An 18,631-nucleotide genomic window follows, 5' to 3' on the forward strand; every position below is an offset into this window, starting at 1 on the left:
GTCACCTAACCCTTCTAATTAACTAAAACATGGGACTAAGTGCCTCATCCAGGCTTATCTTGAGGCTCAGGGGTGATCTCATTGCTGTCTACAGCTATCTGAAGGGAGGTTGTAGCCAGGTGGGGTTGGTCTCTTCTCCCAGGCAACCAGCAAGAGAAGTGGATGCAGTCTCAAGTTGTGGTGGGGGAGGTCTAGGCTGGATGTTAGGAGGAAGTTGTTGCCTCTAGGCTGGATGTTAGGAGGAAGTTGTTGCCAGAGAGTGATTGGCATTGGAATGGGCTGCCCAGGGAGGTGGTGGAGTTGCCATCCCTTGAGGTGTTGAAGCACAGCCTGGCTGAGGCACTTAGTGCCATGGTCTGGTTGACTGGCTAGGGCTGGGTGCTAGGTTGGACTGGGTGATCTTGGTGGTCGCTTCCAACCTGCTTGATTCTATGATCCTACAGACTTTTAAAAAGCCCTTTTACTGTGATTTAGCTACTAGTTGCTTTTCATTTTAGTATCTGAATTTTCCCATAGATTTTTCAGTGACAAGCAGCAGTGGGTGTAAGTTGCAGCAAAAGAGTAAAGAAGTTCCCCCCCTCAACAGCAGGGGGAACTTCTTTACTGTGAGAGTCCCAGAGCACTGGCACAGGCTGCCCAGAGAGGTTGTGGAGTCTCTTTCTCTGGAGCCTTTCAACGTCTGTCTGGATGTGTTCCTCTGTGATTTGTGTTAGATTGCATTGTCCTGCTCTGGTAGGGGGGTTGGACTCTATGATCTCCTTGGGCACCTTCCAACCCCTAACATCCTGTGAGCCTGTGGTGGAGTCATCGTCACTGGAGGTGTTGAAGCAAAGCCTGGATGAGGCACTTAGTGCCATGGTCTGGTTGATTGGTTAGGGCTGGGTGCTAGGTTGGCCTGGATGATCTTGCAGGTCTCTTCCAACCTGATTGATTCTATGATTCAAGTGGTCTTTGAATAGCTGTGCAGTAAAATGGATGCACCTTTACCATCTATGAAAATGATTACCATCAGCCACCTATTTTCAGGTGAACAGTTGAAGCCACCTCTTGCTGACTGATGCTAACAGTGGATTGCTAACTCTGTCACAAGAAAGCAGCCACTCCTCCATCAGCTCATCTGTAGAAAGTATAATAATACTGATTTTTTTTTTCTTTCAGTTTTTCTTTTAGAGGCTTTTTTTCTCTAAGAAAATTTCATTGAAACAGATAGAGGAGGAGTGGGGGAAATAGCTGAGTTGTCCTGTTCATGCCAAAAGCTGAAATGTGCATTTAAATAAGGTAAAGAAAATAAAACCTACGTTGCTGCCACTGCCAAGAAAAAGCAGCACAAGCACACACACATATCCAACACTGGTTCATTCTGCCCCTGTCATAAGAGCACATTAGTCTGGCTAATGGATTTTATACTTAGACTATTAGTTATGAGGCAAATAGCTTAAAAATATTTAAACTGTGTATTTTTTAACATGTTTTTAATGAAACTTATCTTACAGAAGCTATCCCCCTCCCCCCTTTGTGATGGTTTGGGTGTTACCTGCCCCCCCACACTTAAGAAAATGACCCAACCTAGACTCAGCCAGGCTGGAAATTAGAATGAAGCTTTGTATTTGCAGCTTAGAACAAGATACAAGCAGAGATTTACAATATCTACAGCTATAGATAGAAATACACAAGGTAAAAGGTAATACAGAAACACAGCAGCCCTCCCAGAAACCAGAGTGCCCAGTTGGGGCTCCCAACCACCCTTCCACCTCCCTTCCACCCCTCTACCTTATCTCAGACTTTGCCTTATGTTCAAGGTGAGTTTGGAGAATGGGCCAAGGGGGTTAGAAAGCAGAAGGATTAGTTACACAGAAGCAGCCCAAGGAGAAAAAGCCCAAGGAGAAAAAGCACAGGCTCCCAGAGAGCCACACCCCCTGTCCTAGCTATGGTTGTGTCGTTGTGTTTATACATCTCAGCAAGCCTATGGGTGAAGCAGGCATCACTGTTGTTTCCTTTTCACAGCCTATCCTCTGATTCCTCTCACTAAAATATTCCAGCTAGCCTCAAACCAGCACACTAAAATATTCCTTACCCCTTCGTTTGGATTGAGTGATCTTTCCCATCTAAACAATCAGATTACCTCTGAGGCCAATAGTTATTATCACTCAACCTTTTTTGCTCTGATTGCATTCTCTGTTTTGAATGCCAGCATTTTGGCAGCTAGATCCAAAGTCCTGAGGAAAGCTCTTTTTGGGTGCCTCTGCTACCTGGAGTGAGGAGGAAGCAGAATTGCCAGTCAGATCCCACACAGTGCATCCTTTCACGGGGTAAGTCAAAGTAGAGTTGTGCTCAGGTACACGTTTTGGGCTCATTTTTGTGCCTGGCACATCACCTGTGCTCCTAAGGTTATCTAGAGCATGGACTCCTGTGCTTGCAGAGATATCTCTTGGTTTGATTTGTCTCTGATGACCTTTATGGTCATTGAAAGTTACTCTGTCCAGCCTGCTGTCGGAGCAGAGTGGTTTGGCTGAAGTCAAGAGACTTTTGGCTAGGATTAGGATTCTTGTAAGTGAATGAAAGAAAGAATGGGGCTTAAATGGCTTTGGTTCCAGCAGTACTGATTCAAGTTTCAGATAGGTATAAGACACTGTCTTTAGTTAGCTGTACCAGAGCTAACCTCTGGGAAAGTAGCACATCAGTGTACAAATCAGGAGCTACCAAAGCACCTACCTTAAGTACAAAAGGTTTTAGAGTGTTGGACCATGTGGCTGTTGGAGCCAGAAAAGAAAGAGGTGTCCCAGGTGCAACAAGAATGTTAATGGGAATAAATACTTCAGTATTTTCCCCCTCATGATTATAAAATGAATATATTAATGTCTTCAAGCGTGGGACCAGGTTAAAATCAGCACAATATAAATGCATTCCTAAGGTGAATTTTATGTGTAATGGCTTTGCTGTATGAGATCAGTTCTGTAAACAGTTTGCTCCAAGCTTACCTTGCTCTGTTTGAAGCATCTGACAATTTCTTCTTGTAGCTGCCACCAGCACCCTTTATGTCCCATCTGGGAGAAGATCCCTACATGGAGAGGTTCATGTCCAGGCAAGGGCTTGTGTTTCTCCATCAACAGTATGGTGAGCCTAGAGAGATACACTTCTCAGTTTCACTGTCATTTCAATGTCCAAACTTAGACTGGCTCTAGAGTATGATTTTACTCATCACACAAGTAACCACCCCAAGTTCAGTGCTCTGGATGTAACAAGTTCCTTGTTTTAAAGTGTTTACAGCATTGAGCCCAAAGGATATTGCTTCTGCACAAATCCATGCACAGTACAAAGTGACTTCAATAATAATAATAATAATAATAATAAATTCATTTAAAATTGTTCAAAGGCAAATTTTACATCTTGATATCAGGGAACAGATATGTGTTCATTGTGGGGGGGGTATTTGAATTCATTCCTTTCTTTGCTAAATAAATGAATGACAAAACAAGATGCTGCTTGATTTCATTTTAAAGCCATGCTTCCAGATAAAGAAGGGTTTTTGGGACCTGTGAATGGTTTCCCTTTCTTCCTTCTCCACAAAAATGAATCTGTGTGTGACTGAAACTGCCCTTAGGGCCATTCCAGTAGGACAAGGGAGGTTATTCTTTCCTTGTACTCAGCACTGGTCAGGCCACACCTTGAGTGCTGTGTCCAGTTCTGGGCTCCTCAATTCCAGAGAGATGTTGAGATGCTGGAACATGTCCAGAGAAGGGTGATGAAGCTGGTGAGGGGCCTGGAGCACAGCACTGTGAGGAGAGGCTGAGGGAGCTGGGGGTGTGCAGCCTGGAGAAGAGGAGGCTCAGGGCAGACCTCATTGCTGTCTACAACTACCTGAAGGGAGGCTGTAGCCAGGTGGGGTTGGTCTCTTCTGCCAGGCAACCAGCAACAGAACAAGGAGACACAGTCTCAAGTTGTGCTGAGGGAGGTCTAGGCTGGATGTTAGGAGGAAGTTGTTGTCAGAGAGAGTGATTGGCATTGGAATGGGCTGCCCAGGGAGGTGGTGGAGTCACCATCCCTGGAGGTGTTGAAGCCAAGCCTGGCTGAGGCACTTAGTGCCATGGTCTGGTTGATTGGATAGGGCTGGGTGCTAGGTTGGACTGGATGAGCTTGGAGGTCTCTTCCAACCTGATTGATTCTATGATGCTATAGAATCCAGTTAATGATTTGATTTTTCAAGTCAAATAGTGTACTTCAAATGCAGAAGTTACAGAGATGCCTTGAAGATCTGTAAGGTGTCTTCCAAAGGTCAAAACTGGCACCCTAAAGGTTAGAAAGCCTTTTCTGTCTGAGTGCTTTGCATTGTGTTGCCATGTGACAGAGTTTTCTGAGTGGGATGGCACAAAGAGGGAAATGTGCTAACCTGGGAGTTCTAGCGAAGATTTCCATCCCATCAGCAGCAACAGAAGGCAGAAGTAGAAATGGGGATATCCAGACTGGATGTTAGGAAGATGTTCTTCACCATGAGGGTGGTGAGACCCTGGAATGGGTTGCCCAGGGAGATGGTGGAAGCGTCATCCCTGGAGGTGTCTAAGGCCAGGCTGGATGAGGCTCTAGACAGCCTGATCTAGTGTGAGGTGTCCCTGCCCATGTCAGAGGGATTGGAACTAGGTTATCCTTGTGGTCCCTTCCAACCCTGGCTGATTTTATAGAATCATAGAATCAAGCAGGTTGGAAGAGACCTCCAAGATCATCCAGTCCAACCTAGCACCCAGCCCTATCCAATCAACCAGACCATGGCACTAAGTGCCTCATTCAGGCTTTTCTTGAACACCTCCAGGGACAGTGACTCCACCACCTCCCTAGGCAGCCCATTCCAATGGCAAATCACTCTCTCTGGGAAGAACTTCCTCCTAACATCCACTCTAGACCTCCCCTGGCACAACTTGAGACTGTGTCCCCTTGTTCTGTTGCTGGTTTCCTGGGAGAAGAGACCAATCCCACCTGGCTACAGCCTCCCTTCAGGTAGTTATGATTCTATGATTCTAAGTAGAAACAAAAATGTAAGAGAATTGGAAAACTTGTGAGTAAACTTTAACAGTAACTTAGATGCTTTTTGGGAGCTGCCAAGGGTGAGGCTCTTGGGGCTGTAACCTCTCAAATAAGCCAAGTAGGTGTTCATGCAAAAAGAAGTCTGACTACAACAGGTGCTCATGCAAAAAGTTGTGATTGTTACTCAGAAAAATGAACTGGGACAGTCTTGGCACCAAGTTAACCAGCAAGGGACAAAATGCTTCCAGAAGCAGTAAGCACCATGGTACAGATGGTACTTTGGCAGTATCTGTGTTGGCAGGGAGGACAGGACAACAGCAGCAGTTCTGTGAAGCAAAACAGCTGGTGATGAACTCATGAGGTTTGGACTAGCTCCAGGTTAGTCCCACACGCTCAACACCCACTGCCAGTTGGAGTCCAGATAACCAGCCCCATCCCACACCAGATGGCATGGACTCAGGCTGCTCTGTGGTGCAAATGAAAGTACAATGAGAAGTGTACTGGGAACTGGTAAACCTTTTGTTTCCAGCTGGCTCTCTGCATCCTGGTTTGCCACTTTCTCACATACTTGTTGCCTTGCCTTTTCTGCTTGTGGGTTCCACCTGTCTGAGGAGCTGTTGAATTGGGAGGAGTGATTTTGTACCAGTAGTGAAGAATGCTAAGGATCTGCATTGTGCCCCCAACACAAGAAGGACATGGAAGTGTTGGAGCCAGTCCAGAGGAGGGCCACAAACATGCTCAGAGGACTGCAGCAGCTCTGCTTCGAGGACAGGCTACGAGAGTTGGAGCTCTTCAGCCTGGAGAAGAGAAGGCTTTGAGGAGACCTTAGAGTGGGCCTCTAGTATCTCAAGGGGACTATTTACAAGGTCTTGTAATGACAGGGTAATGGGAATAAAGCCTTGCAATAGAAATGTTTCTGGGAAGCAGATAAGTTTCTCTTCTCTCTGGGTCTAGCACTTGCCCACATTTTTTCTCCCCCAAGCTTAAGCTTTTACTGCTACTTTCTTCAGAATAAGATTGTCTTCTGCTCTCCACTCTGCAGAGTTCAACCTGTTTCACATGGTGGCAGTGGGATTAAGTAGCTCTATCCTTGGCTGCCTGCTCACCCTGCTTGTTTACACTTACTGCCAACGCTATCAGCAGCAGTCCCACGATGCCACTGTCATCCATCCAGTGTCACCAGCTCCTCTGAACACCAGCATTACCAACCAGATCAACAAGCTGGACAAGTATGATTCTGTAGAAGCCATCAAGGTGAGAAGTGGGTTGGGAGCTCTGGAATGTACAAGGTCTTGTAACGGCAGGACAAGAGGTAATGGGTTTGAAGCAGCAGAGGGGAGATTTGAACTTGATGTTAGGCAGAAGTTGTTTGCAGTGAGGGTGGTGAGACACAGGCAGAGGTTGCCCAGGGAGGTTGTGGAGCACAGAAGCACAGAATGTGATCAAAGCTACCTTCAGGTAGCTGTGGACAGCAATGAGCTCTGCCCTGAGCCTCCTCTCCTGCAGGTTGCGCACCCCCAGCTCCCTCAGCCTCTCCTCACAGGGCTGTGCTCCAGACCCCTCACCAGCTTCATCACCCTTCTCTGGACATGTTCCAGCATCTCAACATCACCCCCATGCTTTCCCTGTAACAGTAGACCCAATACATAATGGAAGTGACAGCAGCAGTTGAAGATGCTGTTTGTTAGTGTTATGTCCAGAGAGCAGGTTTTGGTTTGCTTTATCATAGAATCAACCAGGTTGGAGGAGCCCTCCAAGATCATCCAGTCCAACCTAGCACCCAGCCCTAGCCAATCAAGTAGACCATGGCACTAAGTGCCTCATCCAGTCTTTTCTTGAAGACCCCCAGGGACGGTGCCTCCATCTAATGAACTCTTGGTTTCCTCTCTATCCCTGTGATAGTAGACCCAATGCATAATGGAAATGACAGCAGCAGTTGGAGATGCTGTTTGTTAGTGTTGTGTCCAGTCAGTAGGCTTTGGTTTGCTTTGTCCATCTAATGAACTCTTGGTTTCCTCTCTATCCCTGTGATAGTAGACCCAATGCATAATGGAAGTGACAACAGCAGTTGGAGATGCTGTTTGTTAGTGTTGTGTCCAGAGAGCAGGCTTTGGTTTGCTTTGTCCATCTAATGAACTCTTGGTTTCCTCTCTGCAGCAAATAACATTTACACCAGAACAAGTCACTTTAACCAGTTGTCATTTGAACTAACTTCAGCAGTAGCCCTTGAACCAACCACACATGACCTTTTCCTCACCCAAAACCAGCAACAACAACTAAAAGAGTACTGAAAGAGAAATGTTATTTCACTCTCTGGCTTCTACCCACTGTATTGAAGTTTAAATGTTGAGTATTTTTCTCATGCTATCTTTTCCAGTCAAGAAACAAAACCTGCTGTTGCCAAGAAATGCTCTCTTTATGCAAACATGTGAAATAGAATTCTATTTACCTAGCTCTGAGCAAGTGTTAAATTGTGAAAGCTTGTTTAGATGCAATTAATGCAGTTCCAAAATAGCATCAATCTGAGAGGACTGAATCAGAGTTTAAAGCAAATGCTGAAAGGCACCATTGTTTATACAGCAATTTCTTCTGCTGCAGCTCCATCCTAGTGGTAAATATGATTAGAAGACCTAGGATGAGAACAGCAAACAAACAAGTTAAAAGCTGGCTCATATCTACATAGGTCATCTGGAAACAAATGGCACATAATACACAGGAATACTTGTGGCTAAAGGCTGGGGACAGAGTGGCTGGGGAGCAGCCAGGAAGAAAGGGACCTGTGGGTACTGGTAGATAGGAGCTGAAGATGAGCCTGCAGTGTGCCCAGGTGGGCAAGAGAACACACCCCCAGCTCCCTCAGCCTCTCCTCACAGGGCTGTGCTCCAGGCCCCTCCCCAGCCTTGCTGCCCTTCTCTGGACACCTTCCAGCACCTCAACATCTCTCTTGAATTGAGGAGCCCAGAACTGGACACAGCACTCAAGGTGTGGCCTGAGCAGTGCTGAGTACAGCAGCAGAATAACCTCTCTTGTCCTGCTGCCCACACTGCTCCTGAGCCAGCCCAGGATGCCATTGGCTCTCTTGGCCACCTGGGCACACTGCTGCCTCATCTTCAGCTCCTATCTACCAGCACCCCCAGGTCCCTTTTCTCCTGGCTGCTCTCAGCCACTCAGTCCCCAGCCTGTAGTGCTGCTTGGGGTTGTTGTGGCCAAAGTGCAGAACCCTGCACTTGGCCTTGTTCAGTCTCATCCCATTGGCCTCTGCCCACCCATCCAGCCTGTGCAGGTCCCTCTGCAGGGCTCTCCTACCCTCCAACAGCTCCACACCTGCCCCTAGCTTGGTGTCATCTGCAAACTTACTGATGCTGGACTCAATCCCCTTGTCCAGATCATCAGTAAAGAACAGGACTGGGCCCAGCACTGATCCCTGGGGCACACCATCCACTCTGTATGCTGAGAGTGATGCAGGTCTGGAATGGGCCAGCCTGGGGTGTGGGCACATCCATTGGTGCCTCAGTGTGGGCAACGAGTGGCAGCCCACAAAGTTCCAGACAGAAAGTTCAGGACCAGCTTATCCCAGCTGTCAAACCTCACTCAGCAGCCCTCAGCAGCTGGAAGCTTCTGTTAACCTGTCAGCACAGGTAGATTTACAGCTGCATAAGGGAGCTGAAGTGGTGTAAGGACATCCTCAGGTTACAAATAACTATAACCCACAAAGTACCACGAAGGTGTCATTTTTAATCTGTTCCTGTGGAGAAAGTGTTTTTCACTTTGCCAGCTCCCTAGGGCTTCTCTTGAACAAAGAGTGCCCAGCACAACAATTTGTGGACTGCATCTATGAGCTGGATGTGATATTTCAGCCCATCAAACTGCAAGCAGGTAAAAGGTCTCTTGCTCATCTCTCCTACTAGAGATAGTGGTACAGAGCATGTCCTTAATTTGCTGTCTGTAATGTGAGGCTTACATACTTGCATAAAGATATGAGAGGCAAGCATGTTATTTCCCTCCCCCCCTCCCCAATGGCATTCTTCTTCATGTCAGAGGCAATCAGAGTTAAAAGCAAGCCCATAAAACATGCTCGTTTTGGGTATCTGTAATGACAAGATGTCAGTTTACAGTGCAGGTGTTATTTGGTGAATGAACCATGGTCTAGCCTTGAGCTCTGTGGTAAAGGGTTGGACTTGATGATCTGTGAGGTCTTTTCCAACCCTGATGATACTGTGATACTGTGAACCATAAAAAGACCTACATGCAAACCTTAATAATAACATTAGAGACAGTGGGAAGGACAGCCAAGGATGTGAATCTGGGTTTGTATGCTCCACAGCATACATCGGGGGGTGCTGATCGATACCCACCTGAACATGAGCCAGCAGTGTGCCCAGGTGGCCAAGAGAGCCAGTGGCATCCTGGCCTGCATCAGGAATGGTGTGGCCAGCAGGAGCAGGGAGGTCATTCTGCCCCTGTACTCTGCACTGGTTAGACCACCCCTTGAGTGCTGTGTTCAGTTCTGGGCCCCCCAGTTTAGGAGGGACATTGAGATGCTTGAGCGTGTCCAGAGAAGGGCGACAAGGCTGGGGAGAGGCCTTGAGCACAGCCCTAGGAGGAGAGGCTGAGGGAGCTGGGATTGGTTAGCCTGGAGAAGAGGAGGCTCAGGGGAGACCTTATTGCTGTCTACAACTACCTGAGGGGAGGTTGTGGCCAGGAGGAGGTTGCTCTCTTCTCTCAGGTGGCCAGCACCAGAACAAGAGGACACAGCCTCAAGCTGTGCCAGGGGAGATTTAGGCTGGAGGTGAGGAGAAAGTTCTTCCCTGAGAGAGTCATTGGACACTGGAATGGGCTGCCCGGGGAGGTGGTGGAGTCGCCGTCCCTGGAGCTGTTCAAGGCAGGATTGGACGTGGCACTTGGTGCCATGGTCTGGCCTTGAGCTCTGTGGTAAAGGGTTGGACTTGATGATCTGTGATCCCTTGTCCTGCTGGCCACACTGTTCCTGATCCAGGCCAGGATGCCATTGGCTCTCTTGGCCTCCTGGGCACACTCTTGGCTCATGTTCAGCTACTCTCTAACAGCACCTCCAGGTCCCTTTCTTCCTGGCTGCTCTCAGCCACTCAGTCCCCAGCCTGTAGCACTGCTTGGTGTTCTTGTGGCCAAAGTGTAGAACCCTGCACTTGGCCTTGTTAAATCCCATCCCATCAATAAGATCTTGCTGATCATCTCACCAGAACTTCAATGAATGTCTGTAATTAAATTGCATCATTTTGTGCTTTGTTCTTGACATCTGTATTCCCAGAAAAGTACTCAAGTTGTGGCCTGAGCAGTGCTGAGTACAGGGGCAGAATAACCTCCCTTGCCCTACTAGCCACACTGTTCCTGATACAAGCCAGGATGCCATTCCTGCTGAGAAGGAACTTTAGTTAGCATTTGTAGTCCTTAAAACAAAGGCAGTCAGTTACAGCTAATTCATGGCAAGGTTCTCTCAGCTACACTCCTGTGGCTGGACAACAACATTTGGCCATGTGCACCAGGAGGAATGGGAAATTGCTTGCTCCATCCATCTGAAATATTTAAAGACTGCATTTAACTGCCACTCCTTTCACAGCTCTTCAAGCTAGGAAGTTAAATGCAAGTGCAGGGCTGAGCTTGGGCACGTGGTTTGCTTTGCTCTGCCAAGGAAATTTGCAGATGACTTCTGTGCCTGCCCCCGTCCCAGTGAAGTGAAACCAGCATGCTGACACCATCCCTCCTGGAGGAGTCATACATGGCAGGATAGGAGAGTGAGAACTGGAAGCAGCTGCCTTGGCATGTAGCAAAGCCTTTCCCAGAACTTGGTCACCTGTTCCCCTTGAGTTCTGCCAAAGTCATCACATTCTTGAAGGGCCTGAAGTGCTTTGCTGATGTGGAAAATCTATCTTTGGGTGTTCAAACCATCAAAGTGATTTAAACTAAATGTGTTTCCCTTATCAGCATTCCTGTAGTGTCAGCCTCAGACATATCAGGTGGTAGCATTGCAATTTCTTAGAACCATAGAATCACAGAATCAACCAGGTTGGAAGAGACCTCCAAGCTCATCCAGTCCAACCTAGCACCCAGCCCTGGCCGGCCAACCAACCAGACCATGGCACTAAGTGCCTCAGCCAGGCTTGGCTTCAACACCTCCAGGGACAGTGACTCCACCACCTCCCTGGGCAGCCCATTCCAATGCCAATCACTCTCTCTGACAACAACTTCCTCCTAACATCCAGCCTATACCTACCCTGGCACAACTTGAGACTGTGTCCCCTTGTTCTATTGCTGGTTGCCTGGCAGAAGAGGCCACCCCCTACCTGGCTACAATGCCCCTTTGGGTAGTTGTAGACAGCAATAAGATCACCCCTGAGCCTCCTCTTCTCCAGGCTAAACAGGCCCAGCTCCCTCAGCCTCTCCTCATAGGATTTGTGCTCCAGGCCCCTCACCAGCTTTGTTGCCCTTCTCTGGACACCTTCCAGCACCTCAACATCTCTCTTGAATTGAGGAGCCCAGAACTGGACACAGCACTCAAGGTGTGGTCTGACCAGTGCTGAGTACAGGGGAAGAATAACCTCCCTTGTCCTACTGGCCACACTGCTCCAGAGCCAGGCCAGGATGCCATTGGCTCTCTTGGCCACCTGGGCACACTGCTGCCTCATCTTCAGCCTACTCTCTATCAGTACCCCCAGGTCCCTTTCCTCCTGGCTGCTCTCCAGCCACTCAGTCCCCAGCCTATAGCACTGCTTGGGGTTGTTGTGGCCAAAGTGCAGAACTCTGCACTTGGCCTTGTTAAATCTCATCCCATTGGCCTCTGCCCACCCATCCAGCCTGTGCAGGTCCCTCTGCAGGGCTCTCCTACCTTCCAACAGCTCCACACCTGCTCCTATCTTGGTGTCATCTGCAAACTTACTGATGCTGGACTCAATCCCCTGGTCCAGGTCATCAATAAAGATGTTGAACAGGACTGTGCCCAGCACTGATCCTTGGGGCACACCACCAGTGCCAGCTGCCAACTGGATGTGGCACCATTCACCACCACTCCCTGGGCTCTGCCATCCAGCCATAATTTTCTTCCCAAATTCATAGAGGACATAAAAGGCAAAAAAGAACCTCCTATACCGTTAAAAAAGGGATCCAAATTGAAGTGGTTTTGATAACTTGGAGGAGTAACCCCCAAACACAGAGATAATATTTCATGCAGCTGAATGCAAACTGTGGTGTTTAAGAAGCATGGCAGAAAACAATGCAGGAGGAAAAGCTGATCAGGCTGCAGGCAATGTGTTTGCTGTGAACTAGAGAGAACACATGAGTTGAATAATAAAAGATGGGTGTGAAAATTGGGAAGTTAGGTAATGGTCTCAAGTCTCAGTGATTTCTCAGCTGGCATACTGACATCCTCCACTAAGAGAGAAGCCAGGGAAACTCACAAGGAATAAAAAAGATTGAGAAGAGACAAAGAACAAAACCTAAAAACAAGAATAAAAAACAATAAGGAACTATCCAGCTCTTAACTCGATCCAAGCAGTAACAAGTGAGACCCCACCTGGAGTACTGCAGCCAGTTCTGGATGCACTATTACCTGAGGGATGTGGAGATGCTGGAGTGTGTCCAGAGCAGGGCCAGGAGGATGCTCAGAGGGCTGCAGCAGCTCTGCTGTGAGCACAGACTGAAAGAGTTGGGGCTGTGCAGGCTGGAGCAGAGGAGGCTCCCAGGTGACTTTCTTGTGGCCTTCCAGGATCTGAAGGGGGCTACAAAAAAGCTGGGGAGGGACTTTTTAGGCTGTCAGGGAGTGACAGGAGTGGGGGGAATGGAGCAAAGCTGGAGGTGGGGAAAGTCAGAGTGGAGGTGAGGAGGAAGTTGTTGAGCATGAGAGTGGTGAGAGGCTGGAATGGGTTGCCCAGGGAGGTGGTTGAGGCCCCATGGCTGGAGGTGTTTAAGGCCAGGCTGGCTGAGGCTGTGTGCAGCCTGCTCTAGGGTAGAGTGTCCCTGGGCATGGCAGGGGGCTTGGAACTGGCTGATCCTTGTGGTCCCTTCCAACCCTGACTGATTCTATGACTCTATATTTGGTTCAGCTTGAGCATTTGTCTGCTCATCTCACTGTGAGGAGGTTACTGTTGGGTGACTTCTGTGCTCTTCAAGGTGGTCTGGTGAGGATCACACAGGAGCTGAACACTTGAGGTCAACTTACTGTTAGTTTGTTCATTAGCCACAGAGAGAGGAAGCCTAAAGTCTGCCATTACAGAATTAATCAGGTTGGAAAAGACCTTCAAGATCACTGAGTCAAACTTCATGTGTGGCATGGCAGTATCTTAAGGGGGCCTACAAAAAGGTGGGTAGGGACTTTTTAGGCTGTCAGGTAGGGATAGGACTGGGGGGAATGGAACAAAGGTGGAAATGAGTAGATTCAGACTAGATGTTAGGAAGATGTTGTTGAGCATGAGAATGGTGAGAGGCTGGAATGGGTTGCCCAGGGAGGTAGTTGAGGCCCCATGGCTGGAGGTGTTTAAGTCCAGGCTGGATGAGGCTGTGTGCAGCCTGCTCTAGGGTAGGGTGTCCCTGGGCATGGCAGGGGGGTTGGAACTGGCTGCTCCTTGTGGTCCCTTCCAACCCTGCCTGATTCTATGCTTCTATGATTTCTATAACTAGTCATATAGCATCTCCCAATGGTGATGCCTAGACATTTATTCAATGTGTGCTCTTCACATTGTAAGAGTCCTTTCCCCCCCAGCTGTGTGGAAAAGGTGCATGTCTGGCAAAAGACCTGAAAACAGACAAACAAACAAGCAAAACCCCAACCAACCAGACAACACCAATGAAAAAACATACCCCACAGAAAACCAACTTTTTATCCAAGTCAAAAGCACTCAGTAATGGAGCAGTGGTGTCTTTTACAGAGTGCCAGGGATGGAATTCACATCTCCTGTATTCTTTTCTGGAGGGAAAGGTAAATTCAGTGGGTTTTTTTTTCCTGGTGACTTTAGAAAGATTTCAATTTGAGTCTGCAAGTCTGACTGTACCTCAGAGGAAATGAAGGGCTTGCACATCTGTGTCACAATTGCAGATTTATACCATACAGTCAGGCTGTTGGCAAGTTAGCTCCTTCTGGGACAGGTAATTCTAGCTTGTCGATACAAGGGGATTGAGTCCAGCATCAGTGAATTTGCAGCTGACACCAAGCTAGGAGCAGGTGTGGAGCTGTTGGAGGGTAGGAGAGCCCTGCAGAGGGACCTGGCCAGGCTGGATGGGTGGGCAGAGGCCAATGGGATGAGATTGAACAAGGCCAAGTGCAGGGTTCTGCACTTTGGCCACAACAACCCCAAGCAGCACTAGAGGCTGGGGACAGAGTGGCTGAGAGCAGCCAGGCAGAGAGGGACCTGGGGGTGCTGGTAGAGAGTAGACGAAGATGAGCAGCAGTGTGCCCAGGTGGGCAGCAGAGCCAGTGGCATCCTGGGCTGGCTCAGGAGTAGTGTGGCCAGCAGGATAAGGGAGGTTCTTGTGCCCCTGTACTCAGCACTGGTCAGGCCACCCCTGGAGTGCTGTGTCCAGTTCTGGGCTCCTCAATTCAAGAGAGATGTTGAGGTGCTGGAACATGTCCAGAGAAGGGCAACAAAGCTGGTGAGGGTCCTGGAGCACAGCCCTGTGAGGAGAGGCTGAGGGAGCTGGGGGTGTGCAGCCTGCAGAAGAGGAGGCTCAGGGCAGAGCTCATTGCTGTCTACAGCTACCTGAAGGGAGGCTGTAGCCAGGTGGGGTTGGTCTCTTGTGCCAGGCAAGCAGCAGCAGAACAAGGGGACACAGTCTCAAGTTGTGCTGGGGGAGGTCTAGGTTTGATGCCAATCACTCTCCCAGAGAGAGTGATTGGCATTGGAATGGGCTGCCCAGGGAGGTGGTGAAGGCACTGTCCCTGAAGGTGTTTAAGACAATCCTGGATGAGGCACTCAGAGCCATTGTCTGGTTGATTGGTTAGGGCTGGGTGCTAGGTTGGACTGACTGATGTTGGAGGTCTCTTCCAATCATTTTGATTCTATGATTCTATGTGGTGATTTGGCCCAGGTGTTAATTTTCTTCTTGATAGTTTATCTGAGGTTGTAGTAGAGGAGGAGTGTGGAGGAGACACCAGATGAAAGGTTGAATGTAGGTCCCAAGTTCTTTCCCTATCCTAATGCTCACCTGTAGCAATTCATTGGCAGAGATTTGCATTCAGATGTGGCCCTCGGGGAAGTTTGTGTTTGTACATGGATGAAAGCTGTTGCCATGGTTACTGAACTGATGAATCCTCAATGTAGTTCCACAAAGCTATGTGCCCCAACAGGATCTCAAGGACAGCAGTTTTTAATCTTTTGCATGTAATATGGCAGACTCAGCATTCCCCCCCCCCCAGAGCTCAGTTATCAATACAGCAGCTCAGGGAGCACTGGTGGTTCATGGAGAGCAACTTACCCATGGCACAGCAATGTGCCCTGGTGGCCAAGAAGGCCAATGGCATCCTGGGCTGTATTAGGAAGAGTGTGTCCAGCAGATCAAGGGAGGTTCTCCTGCCCCTCTTCTCTGACCTGCTGAGACCTCATCTTGAATACTGTGTTCAGTTTTGGGCTCTCCAGTTAAAGAGGGACAGGGATCTGCTGGAGAGGGTCCAGTGGAGGGCTACGAGGATGATGAGGGGACTGGAGCACTGCCTGATGAGCAGAGGCTGAGGGACCTGGGGATGTGTAGTCTGGAGAAGAGAAGACTGAGAGGGGATTTAATAAGTGTTTATAACTATCTGAGGGCTGCCAGGAGAGGGGGGCACAGGCTCTGCTCACTGCTGCCTGGGATAGGACAAGGAGCAATGGGTGTAAGCTGCAGCACAGGAGGTTCCACCTCAGCACAAGGGGGAACTTCTTTACTGTAAGGGTCCCAGAACACTGGAACAGGCTGCCCAGAGAGGTTGTGGAGTCTCCTTCTCTGGAGCCTTTCCAGGCCTGTCTGGATGTATTCCTCTGTGATCTGTGCTAGATAGGATTGTGCTGCTCTGGCAGGGGGGTTGGACTGGATGATCTCCTTGGGTCCCTTCCAACCCCTAACTTCCTATCATCCTATGATGTGTATCCTGATCAATCCTACAGGGGATTTCTTACTGCTGTGAAAGTTTGAATGACTTGAGCACGGCCAGGTCTTGCTTCTGGGAAAGAACAACCCCAGGTATCAGGATAGTTTGGGCACTGACCTCTTGGAAGGCAACAAAATGGAAAAGGGTCTGGGGGCCCTAGTGGATGGGAGGTTGACCACTAGCCAGCAGTGTGCTCTTGTGGCCAGGAGGGCCAATGCTATTCTGGGATGTATTTAAAAGGGTGTGGCTAGTAGGATGAGAGAGGTTCTCCTGCCCCTCTGCCCTGGTGAGGCTGCATCTGGAGTAGTGTGCCCAGTTCTGGGCTCTCCAGTTCAAGAGGGACATAGAACTGCTTGAGACAGTCCAGCACAGAGCCAAAAAGATGACTAAGGGAGTGGAACACCACTCTTAGGAGGAGAGGCTGAGGGAGCTAGGGATCTTTAGCTTGGAGACTGAGAGGTGACCACATCAAAGTTTATAAATATGTAAAGTGTGAGTGCCAGGAGGCTAAAGCCAGGCTCTGCTCAGTGGTACCCCATGACAGGACAAGGGGCAATAGGTGGAAGCTGAGGAATAGGAAATTCCATGGAAACATGAAGAGGAATTTTTCACCTGTGAGAGTGGCAGAGCACTGGAAGAGGCTGCCCAGGGAGGGTTGTGGAATCCACCAATCTGGAGGTACTAAAGACTCACTTGTATGAGTTGCTGTGTGATCTGGTGTAGGTGATCCTGCTCTGGCATGAGGGTTGGACTAGATGATCAAGGGGGACCTCATTGCTGTCTACAACTACCTGATGAAAGGCTGTAGCCAGGTGGGGTTGGTCTCTTCTGCCAGGCAACTACCAACAGAACAAGGGGACACAGTCTCAAGTTGTGCTGAGGGAGGTCTAGGCTGGATGTTAGGAGAAAGTTGCTGGCAGAGAGAGTGATTGGCATTGGAATGGGCTGCCCAGGGAGGTGGTGGAGTCACTGTGCCTGGAGGTGTTGAAGCCAAGCCTGGATGAGGCACTTAGTGCCATGGTCTGGTTGCTTGGCCAGGGCTGGGTGCTAGGTTGGACTGGATGATCTTGGAGGTCCCTTCCAACCTGGTTGATTCTGTGATTCTATGATTCTATGATCTTTCCAGTTCCCTCCCAGCCCCTGACATTTTGTGATTCTGTGCAATTAAAAAGTACTTTGTGAGATATTTATTGACAAAAGAAAATCCATTATGGAGAAAGTTTGGCCCTGGACTGGTGTGTATCACCAGCTGTTTTCTTCAGTTTAGATTCAAAGGGCATACAACTGCTGTTTAGCTTACTCAGGCTATTGGTGGAATGGATGGAGTGGGACATGTTATTTGCATATTGATTTGTTTTGCATGGAAATGATTTCAATGAGGTTTTGCCTTATTAGATTGTGCATTGTTATAATGAGTGTATGACCCCACTGTGCTCAGGCTAGGGAGTCGTCTTCAGAAGGAGAGATGCAAACACAAGCAAATCAATCTCAATTGGCTAATCTGCATGACATAATTAGTAAACTTTCATTAATGCAGGGAATGGAAGTGGGAAAACCAGGGGATTTAAGAACTTGTAGAAATCAGGCACAAGTGGGTGTGCTAGGTGTGGAGGCATTGGTTACCCCCTGATGACGACAGATACGTTGGCTGAGTTAGTTTTGGCATGCTAGCAAAGGGCTCTGTAGGCTGGCTGGTTGATTCTCACAGTATCACACAGTATCACAGTATCACAGTATGATTAGGATTGGAAGAGACCTCACAGATCATCAAGTCCAACCCTTTACCACAGAGCTCAAGGCCAGACCATGGCACCAAGTGCCACGTCCAGTCCTGCCTTGAACAGCTCCAGGGACGGCGACTCCACCACCTCCCCGGGCAGCCCATTCCAGTGTCCAATGACTCTCTCAGGGAAGAACTTTCTCCTCACCTCCAGCCTAAATTTCCCCTGGCTCAGCCTGAGGCTGTGTCCTCTTGTTCTGGTGCTGGCCACCTGAGAGAAGAGAGCAACCTCCTCCTGGCCACAACCTCCCCTCAGGTAGTTGTAGACAGCAAATAGGTCTGCCCTGAGCCTCCTCTTCTCCAGGCTAACCAATCCCAGCTCCCTCAGCCTCTCCTCGTAGGGCTGTGCTCAAGGCCTCTCCCCAGCCTCGTCGCCCTTCTCTGGACACATTCAAGCCTTGAACACTGACTCAAGCATCAGTGAGGGTTTAAAGACCACATCCGTGGCTATTTGTGTCCTTAGACACAGTTGTCAGGGAAACCATCTAACAGTGTCCATGTCTTAGACACAGCCATTTTAGCTAATTGGCTATTAGCCTGGCAGAAACTGCTTTTCAATGAAGATCCAGTACAGTTTGTCTTACTTTCAAGGAGCCTGATACAATTTCACCAGCAAAGCCCATTTTCTTCTTTCTGGTGAGTAAGAGCCTAATCTGTCACCTTGCAATGGCTCTGCCAGAGATCAAAGCTACCCCTTCACAATTAACCACTCTCACTTAACTGTTTTACAGAGCTTTATCTCAGGA

Source organism: Pogoniulus pusillus, chromosome 21, assembly GCF_015220805.1.
Source record: "Pogoniulus pusillus isolate bPogPus1 chromosome 21, bPogPus1.pri, whole genome shotgun sequence".
NCBI lineage: Eukaryota > Metazoa > Chordata > Aves > Piciformes > Lybiidae > Pogoniulus > Pogoniulus pusillus.